The 7893-nt window shown below is 51.3% G+C and overlaps 1 long non-coding RNA gene across 2 annotated transcripts in view; it reads right to left on the bottom strand.

Annotated features, from left to right (window-relative positions):
- Positions 1-651: 651 nt before the first annotated feature.
- LOC116147169 (uncharacterized) overlaps positions 652-7893 on the bottom strand; it is a 55149-nt gene continuing 47907 nt past the window's right edge. For both annotated transcript variants that reach the window (XR_010377620.1, XR_010377619.1), the window contains exons 3-4: positions 875-922; positions 652-745 (exon numbers count right to left, since the gene is read on the bottom strand). This is a non-coding gene — a long non-coding RNA (uncharacterized LOC116147169). The remainder of the gene's footprint in view (positions 746-874; positions 923-7893) is intronic.

Raw genomic sequence — 7893 nt, 5'->3', positions numbered from 1 at the left:
GTAATCCATTAGCTTCTGCTGAAGAGGGGCCCCTACCTAAGGCCAAGCCCTTTTCTGGGCCAGCCTGTGCCCATGAGTGATGGGTGCTGGCTGTGAAGGGCCAGCCCCAGCAATGAGGTCCTGCAGGGCTGGCTGAGGTCTGGCTGTAACTCCCGCCTCTCCCGTCGTGCCCCCCACTGCTGTCCCTCCACCCCCGTGCTGACCCCTAACGCCTCCCATTAAACCTCCTGCACACATACTCCCTGCCCCGAGTCTGCTGCCAGGGCTCCTGACCTTCCAGACCCATCCTTCCATTTGGAATTCCAGATCCTACTCCCTTTGCTCAGCTCCCTCCTCCCTTCCCCTGCCCCCGTACCCCACCCCAGGACCCCAGACCCTCCATACCACTGCCCCTTACCCAAGCCCAGCTCATGCTCCTGACTCCTCCGCTGCTCCAGAATGGGGGGCATGGCCGTCTGCTCCAGCCATCAGTAACCCCTGGTACCCCAGCCAAGAGTCTCTGGAGGCCAAGCACCCCTTCTTTGCCCTTTATGCCTCCAAGGTCAGTGATGTCATTCCCATTTTGCAGATGAAGGAACTGGAAAAGCTTGCCGCAGTCCGCACAGCTGGCAAGTGTCAAGACGGAGCTCAGACCGCAGCTGGTTCTCATCCCGGGCTCGGCTCACAGCTGCCTCGGTGACTTCCTAAAACTGCCGGCTTTGTTGAGGGAATCAGTCTCTTCACTTTCCTGCCCTCACTGGTGCCTCTGAGGGAGAACCATGTTTACAAAGGACTGCTTCCCTTTATTCATTCACTCCCTCCCTCATTCATTCATTCAACAAATACATTTTGAGCATCTACCTCCGACCCGGCGCTGTGTTTCGGTGATGGGTACCTGGGTGAAGAAGCTGGACAAAGTCCCTGTCCCCACGGAGCATATATCCTATGGAGGGAGACACACAATACAAGCTAAATAAGTAAAATAAATATATAATAGGTCAGATGGTGTTACGTGCTAAGGAGAAAAAGGGGACGTGAAAGGCTTGGGGTGGGGCCAAGAGGGTGACAGGCAAGACAGTGCGGCCAGGGGAGGCCCCACTGGGAAGGGGACTTTGGACTTAAGGGTGCAGGGCCCGGTCGTGAATGACAGTGCACCTTGAGCCCTTTTCCTGGGCTCTCAGTGGTGGTGGGGACTCCAGGCAGAGTCTGGACAGAGTGGATGGGTATGCCAGTATGCCAGCCCTGTTTCCCTGTCTGGTGGGGCCGCCGGCAGGGCTCAGGGCCACTCACCTAGGGGAGGCAGCTTGTGAGAAGGCAGAAGGCCCCCTTGTCCCTGGACTCCCAACTCTGAACCCTGCCCAAGCCCAGCTCCCCACTCTGAATGGCCTTCCTGACACCCAGGACCTCAGCTTCATCCTAGTAAAGAAACACCTTCGTGTTCCTTGCAAAGATTACTGGATGTTAGCAGACCACTGGAGAGCCCAGATGATACCTTGCCCGGAGGTATCATATGTTCCCCCCAGCAGAGTCCAGTGGGCCCCAGCTACTGGCCCTCAACCAAGTGGCCCCCATCCCCTGTAGGAGGTATACTCGGCATGTTCTCCTGGGAACCCCCAAGGGAGTCAACACATTCCACAGATCTGATCAGCACCTGGTCAGGCACCCGGCCAGTGACAAGGCCCAGTCCCAGGCTGGAGCCCTGTGGCACGCCACTGTGCTGGCCGCCCTCTCTGATGGCTAAAAAGCTTCTTTCTGGTGAGTCAGGGACAAAAGCGATGTCCCATCCTGTAACCAAAACATCTCTCTTTGGCTCTTCCAGTTGGAGGAAAAGCCCAAAAAGATGCCAAATGGAGGGGTGAGAATGACAAATACAAGACCAAATGCTCAGGCTCCTTTGGAACAGAGCTGACCCTGGGAGGTGTTTGAGTTCACATGATTGGTGGGCGTGAAAAAGAAGTACTCTGCTCAACGCTGGGTGGAGGGCGCCTGGGAGGAGATTAAGTCACAGTGGCCAACAGTTACCAATTCATGGGCGAGGGAACTGCCTTAGGCTCCGCAGAAAGTGGGTGTCATCATCCCCTTCTTATTCATGAGGAATCCGAGGCTCAGAGAAAGTAAGCGCCTTTCCCACGTGGTGCTGTGGGGATTCAAACCAGGGGCGTCTTCTTTCCAAGAGACAGCCCACCCTCCAGGATGTAAACCCCCACCCCCCGCCATGGGTGGGCCCTGGTCTCTGACACTGGACCTGCAGGGAACCGTCCTCATTTGGTGTCAGGGATGAGCTGCCTGAAGACCCGAGGAAGTGCTTTGTTCTGAGCCATGGCCAGAGGGTCACCGATTCCTTCCTACTCCTTGGGCTTCTCTGTCCTGTTCCCTCAGCCACCCGGTGCCCCAGAGCTGGCCCCTCTCCCCCGACTCACGCCAAGGCCACCTTGAGTGCCAGCAGGAGGCAGTGTGGAGCAGAGGGAAAGAGCAGGGTCTCTGGAACCAGACTGACCTGGGACTGGATCTCAATGCTGTGCCATCTTGTGCAAGTAACTAGCCTCTCTGAACCCCACTATATGAGTTCCCTATCGCTGCTATAACAAGTTACCACTTATTTAGTGGCTTAAAACAACCCAAATTTATCTATAGTTCTAGAGTCAGTAGTCTGAATTGGGTTTCACTGAGCTGAAATTCAGATGTCAACAGGGCCACATTCCTTCCTGGGGACTCTGGGTGAGAATTCCTTTACTTCCCTTTTTCTCCTTCTGCAGAATGCCTGCATCCTTGGCCCGTGGCCCCTTCCATCTTCAAAACCAGCAGGGTAGCGTATTTAAATCTCTAACTCTGACCTCCTCTTCTGCCTCCCTCTTCCGCTTTAAAGGACTCTGATACATTGGGCCCAGCCAGATAATGCCAGAGAATCTCCTGTCTTAACATCAGCTGATTAGTGGCCTTAATTCCATCTGCAACCTTAATTCTCCCTTGGCACATAAAGTGACATAGTCACAGGTTCTGAGGAATAGTGTGTGGACATCTTTACGGGAGAGGGGAGGGGAAGCAGCATTACTCTGCCCACCACCCCCACTCTCCTTACTGAGTGGTTATGAAATTAAGATGAGTTTGTGTGATAGGAGCCCCAAGTACAGTAGCTATCAGAAGTAAATGTTTAATAAATGGATCAGAAGTAAATGTTTAATAAATGGTCCCTGTGAGTATGTGTTTTTTATACTAAATGATTGAAGTAAAAAATAGTTTAGAGGGAAATGCAAATCATCAGGGAAATGCAAATCAAAACCACAAGGAGATATCACCTCAAACCTGTTAGATGGCTATCATCAAAAAGACAAGAGATAAATGCTGGCGAGATGTGGAGAAAAGGGACCCCTGGAACACTGTCAGTGGGAATGTAAATTGGTGCAGCCACTGTGGAAAACAGTATGGAGGTTCCTCAAAAAATTAGAAATAGAACTACCATAGGATCCAGCAATCCTACTTTTGGGTATTTATTCAAAGGAGATGAACACAAGATAAACGGTCTCTGCACACCCACGGTCACTGCAGCATTATTCACAACGGACAAGATACGGAAACAACCCAAGTGTCCATCAGTGGATGAACGGGTACAGAGGTGTGATAGATATAATATGGAATCTTATTCAGCCCGGAGAAAGGAGGAAATCCTGCCATTTGTGACAACATGGGTGCACCCTGAGGGCATTATGCTAAGGAGAGAAGCCAGACAGAGAAAGACAAGGTATCACTTATACATGGAATCTTAAAAAAAATCAACTCATAGAAACAGAGAGTAGAAAAGTGGTTGCCAGGGGCTGGCAGGAGGTGGGGAAAACACGGAGAAGTTGGTAAAAGGGTAAGAACTTTCAGGTATAAGATGAATAAGGTCTGAGGCGCTAATGTAGAAGAACATGGTGACGAGAGTTGATAACGCTGTGTTGTGTAATTGAAATTTGCTAAGAGAGTCAAATGTAAGTGTTCACACACGTACACACGAAGATAAATGTGTGAGGTGATGGATGTGTTAATTAACTAGGTGGGGAGAATCCTTTCACAATGTATATGAACATCCAATCACCATGATGCATCTTACAATTGTATTTGTCCATAATACATCAATAAAGCTGAAATTAAAAAAAAAGAAAAGTAGAGCATAGATTTCCTCGTTAAAAGGACCAAGTCTTAAAGGAGCCCTGGGTGGGTCCTCCCGGCATCCCTAAGCTCACCTCTGGTCAGCTACAGGCCTGACAGTGAGGGGTCCCTAGGGAAAGTTCTCCCTCTAACTGGAGACTCGCACCCCGGCTGTTAGGGGATCCTCCAGGGAGGCGGACTGCCTGAGTTGTGTGCCAGGACTTAATGACCCCTGGCACCACCAGACCGCTGAGGCCAAACTCTGGAGCTGCTGGAAGTGACCTCTACCCCAGACCTGGCATTTCCCTGAACCACCCCAGGTATGATCAGCTGGGAGGCCACCCCTCAGTCTGCCCAAGCCAGCGGGCTCCTGGCCTCTGGAAGTGCTAGCACTTGTGGTCCACTGAGCTTTCTGACTCTTCCTCGGATAGTTCAAAGAACCTTAGCCTAAGTGAATTCGCTACTTGAGGTCTTGTGCACTGAAGTGAAATTCAAGCCATTGATTCTAGAGTCTGGCATCACCAGCCTGTTTTACAAAAAGACCCGCAGCATCCTAGAATCCTTTGGCCTTTTTCCTTAAGAGACAAGAAGTCAGATTTCTCTTGTGAGGTAAGCCCTGAGTCTTCAAAGGTCTAGCTTCAGGGAGCAAAGACAGATTTAAGCTGCTCAAGTCCTTACTGCAGGAGCAAACCTCCCCTCTAGGTTACCATGGACAGTTGTGCAGTGCCCAGACTGCACCCAGCAAATGCATCCAGCAAGGATGTGGGAAGAGTGAGCATGAGGGCTGAGATCCAGCCCACGCTGCTGTCACCAATGGCATGGATGCCCTCCAGTTGCCTCCTCCCAGAGAGGGATGCACAAAGGCCCAGTGCTGGCTCTAACTCTGCTTCTCAAACCAGATATTCATCAGGGACAGCATGTGGTCCCTCTGCACATGATCAGGATGCTGCTCAGGTCACATGTGACACACCTCACAAGTTGACAATACCCAACTGTATTGTATAACATCTATTTTCTGTTCGAAGAGACAAATCTATGTCATTGCGACGTCATATTTTCATCCAAGTGTCTAGGCAATTTCTGGGCTTGTCTTGCCTCCACCAGTTAACCGTTTACATGGCCCTGGGCCCAGAGGCAGCCCTGCCCTCACCCATCGTGAATCCCCCACAGGGACAGTCTGGGGCCTCCTGACCTCACTTTCTTGGGAGAGGATCAGAAAGCCAGAGCAGAGGCAAGATCTGAGAGTGAGCGGAGGGGCATAGGGCTGTCCAGAAGGGAAGGGCAGTGAGGCCCTCCTTTCACAGCTGCCCGGATTTCCATCACACCTGCACACGCTCTCAGCGGCTTCCCCGCTGGTGTGGACGGGCCATTTTGGGGGAAACGCTGGCTCTCCAGGTCCTGAGAGTTTGCCTGGGTTGTGCCCTGTTTGTGAGAAGGCAGGTGTTTGAAACCTCTACGTCACCGCAGAATCCTGGGCCAGGACCCGGTGGCATGAGCAGCACATGGTTACTGCAACATAACTGGCCGCTCCCAAACATGATGGCTTTAAAAGCATTATCATTTTTTTTTTCCGTAGAGCTGACCAGGTTCAGCTGGGTGGGAGGTTCTGGCCTGAGGTTGTTCAGGCAGTTGTGGTCAGGTGGCAGCAAGAGCTGCCTGTCACCTGAAGGCTCAGCAGGGCTAGAAGTTGGTGGGGATGGTTTTCTTTATTCACATGTCTGATGCCTCGGGTGGGGTAACTAGAATAGCTGGGGCCCAGCCAGATCTCTCTCTCTCTCTACCCCCCAGACTTCTCCATGTGGCCAGCTTGGGCTTCCTTATGACATGGCGGTCTCAGGGTAGTCAGACTTCACACATGGTAAGTGGCTTCCCCCAGGATGAGCCTTCCCAGAGATCCAAGTGAGAGCTGCAATGCCTTCTTTTCATGTGGCCTTAGACGCCGCAGAGTTAAGTTCACTGCATTCTGTTGGTGCACACAGGGCCAGCCCTTACGCAGGAGGAGGGGGCTGTATGAGGGCATGAGTACCAGGAGGCATGGTTCATTGAGGGCACCATCTTTGGACACTGTCTACTGGAAGGGCGTCTTCCTACAGCTGAGGCAGGGTGTGGGAAGTAAGGCCAAAGGCAGCCAGGGCAGAACAGACTGACTGTTCCCTCTGGCTCAGAATTGAGCTGGACTTTTTCAGAAATGTCATTCACTGATTTCACAATTGCTCTCTGCCACCTGCCACAAGGATGACTCAGCACCAGCCCTACCCACAGGGCGCCCAGAGTCACTTACTGTCAGGAATACAGGTGCCTTTTTCCTACAGGAAATTGTCCTTCAAGGTAGAGATGTTCCTGTCCTCATTATTCAATCCAAATCACTGATTAAATATGTATATTTTTAGTTAACTACAGCCTACTCCATGGTCCAGCTAGTTCAGAAATGGCCAGGAGTGTTTCCCTAGAGCACAATCTCAAAAGTATTTCACTCACTAGCGGATTTATCACCAGACCAAGGAAGTACGCAATTCTATACTATCCACCCCTGTGATTCTGATCAAGCTCTTCTCTTTCCAAGCCTTGGTTTTCTTCTCCTAAGAGAAAGGGTTATAGGAGAGAAATGAGGTTGACCAGATGACTGGATTCTGAGAGCCACCATCACTGCCAATGGTCTCCAATTATTTCTGTGGCTTTGGGCAAGTCCCTACCCCTGTCAGGCTGTAAGAAAGATGGGAATTCAGACAAGGTAACTCTAGGGTCCTTTCAGCACCATGATTCTTCAATTCAGACTCCCATCTGGACTCACTTCAGCATATGCAAGAATGCATCCATCGCCTTAGGACTGGTATTCAAGCCCAGCTGTTCAATGAAGATTGTTAGTCCCAGATCCGAGCCCCCAGCAGTTCAAACCATTGTAGACAGGCAGACACTGTCACAGAAACTGATCTGGAATCTATTCACTGGCTCCCAAGTACAGCTGAGTGGTGGGCCAGGCTGGGTGGCAGCTTGGTAGAGGAGGAAAGACTGAGATGAGGGGTTAGCCAGGCTGGGTAAAAATCCAGCTCCTACTTGGATATGGCATGACCTTGAGAAATTTCTTAATCTTTCTGAGCCTCAGTGTCCCCATCTGTAGAATGAGGGCAATAATGCACCCCTCCCAGGAGAAGCCCAAGGATTCAAGATCATATCTGAGAAATCTTGACGCAGTGTCTGTCATTCTTCAAACCGCACACTGGAAAACAGTGCCTGATTTGAAGGCGATGGTGCTGATTCTTGACTCTGGCGCAGAGCCTTCCCTGAGATAATTTAGGAGGTCTGGGCTTGGGGCTGCTCCCCGGGCAGAGCTGCCATCTCCCCGGTCAGCCACGGGATGGATAGGCCCCTAGCCCGGCCACAAGGGCTATCCGTGCTGCCGCCTCTAAAGCCTCTAAAGATGCTCTGGGCTGTCGCGCTCTCTGCACGCCGTGCTAAAAAATGACTCCAAAGGAAAGTAAGCAGACATTCCAGGCCATAAATATTTCAGAGCGGAATGAACGTCCTTCCCCCAGCACCAGCTTGCCATATATATTATTTATAAAACCAAAACTTAAGTTGAAAGGTAGTCATCGAAAGAGTAGACAGTCTCAGTCAGATTCACTTGGTGATTGGAAAAACAATCTAGAAGGAGAGAAAATGGTATCTGGACTAGAAGATGTCACCAGAGGTCACGTGGCTCCGCCCCCGGGCTCCAGCCCAGCCCGGACGGAGTCTGGCCAGAGTGACATGATGGGACATCTGGGAGAGGCACTGAACACCAGCAAA

This window comes from Camelus dromedarius, chromosome 24 (genome assembly GCF_036321535.1).
Source record: "Camelus dromedarius isolate mCamDro1 chromosome 24, mCamDro1.pat, whole genome shotgun sequence".
Lineage (NCBI taxonomy): Eukaryota > Metazoa > Chordata > Mammalia > Artiodactyla > Camelidae > Camelus > Camelus dromedarius.
This window is presented reverse-complemented; position numbering and strand designations above follow the sequence as displayed.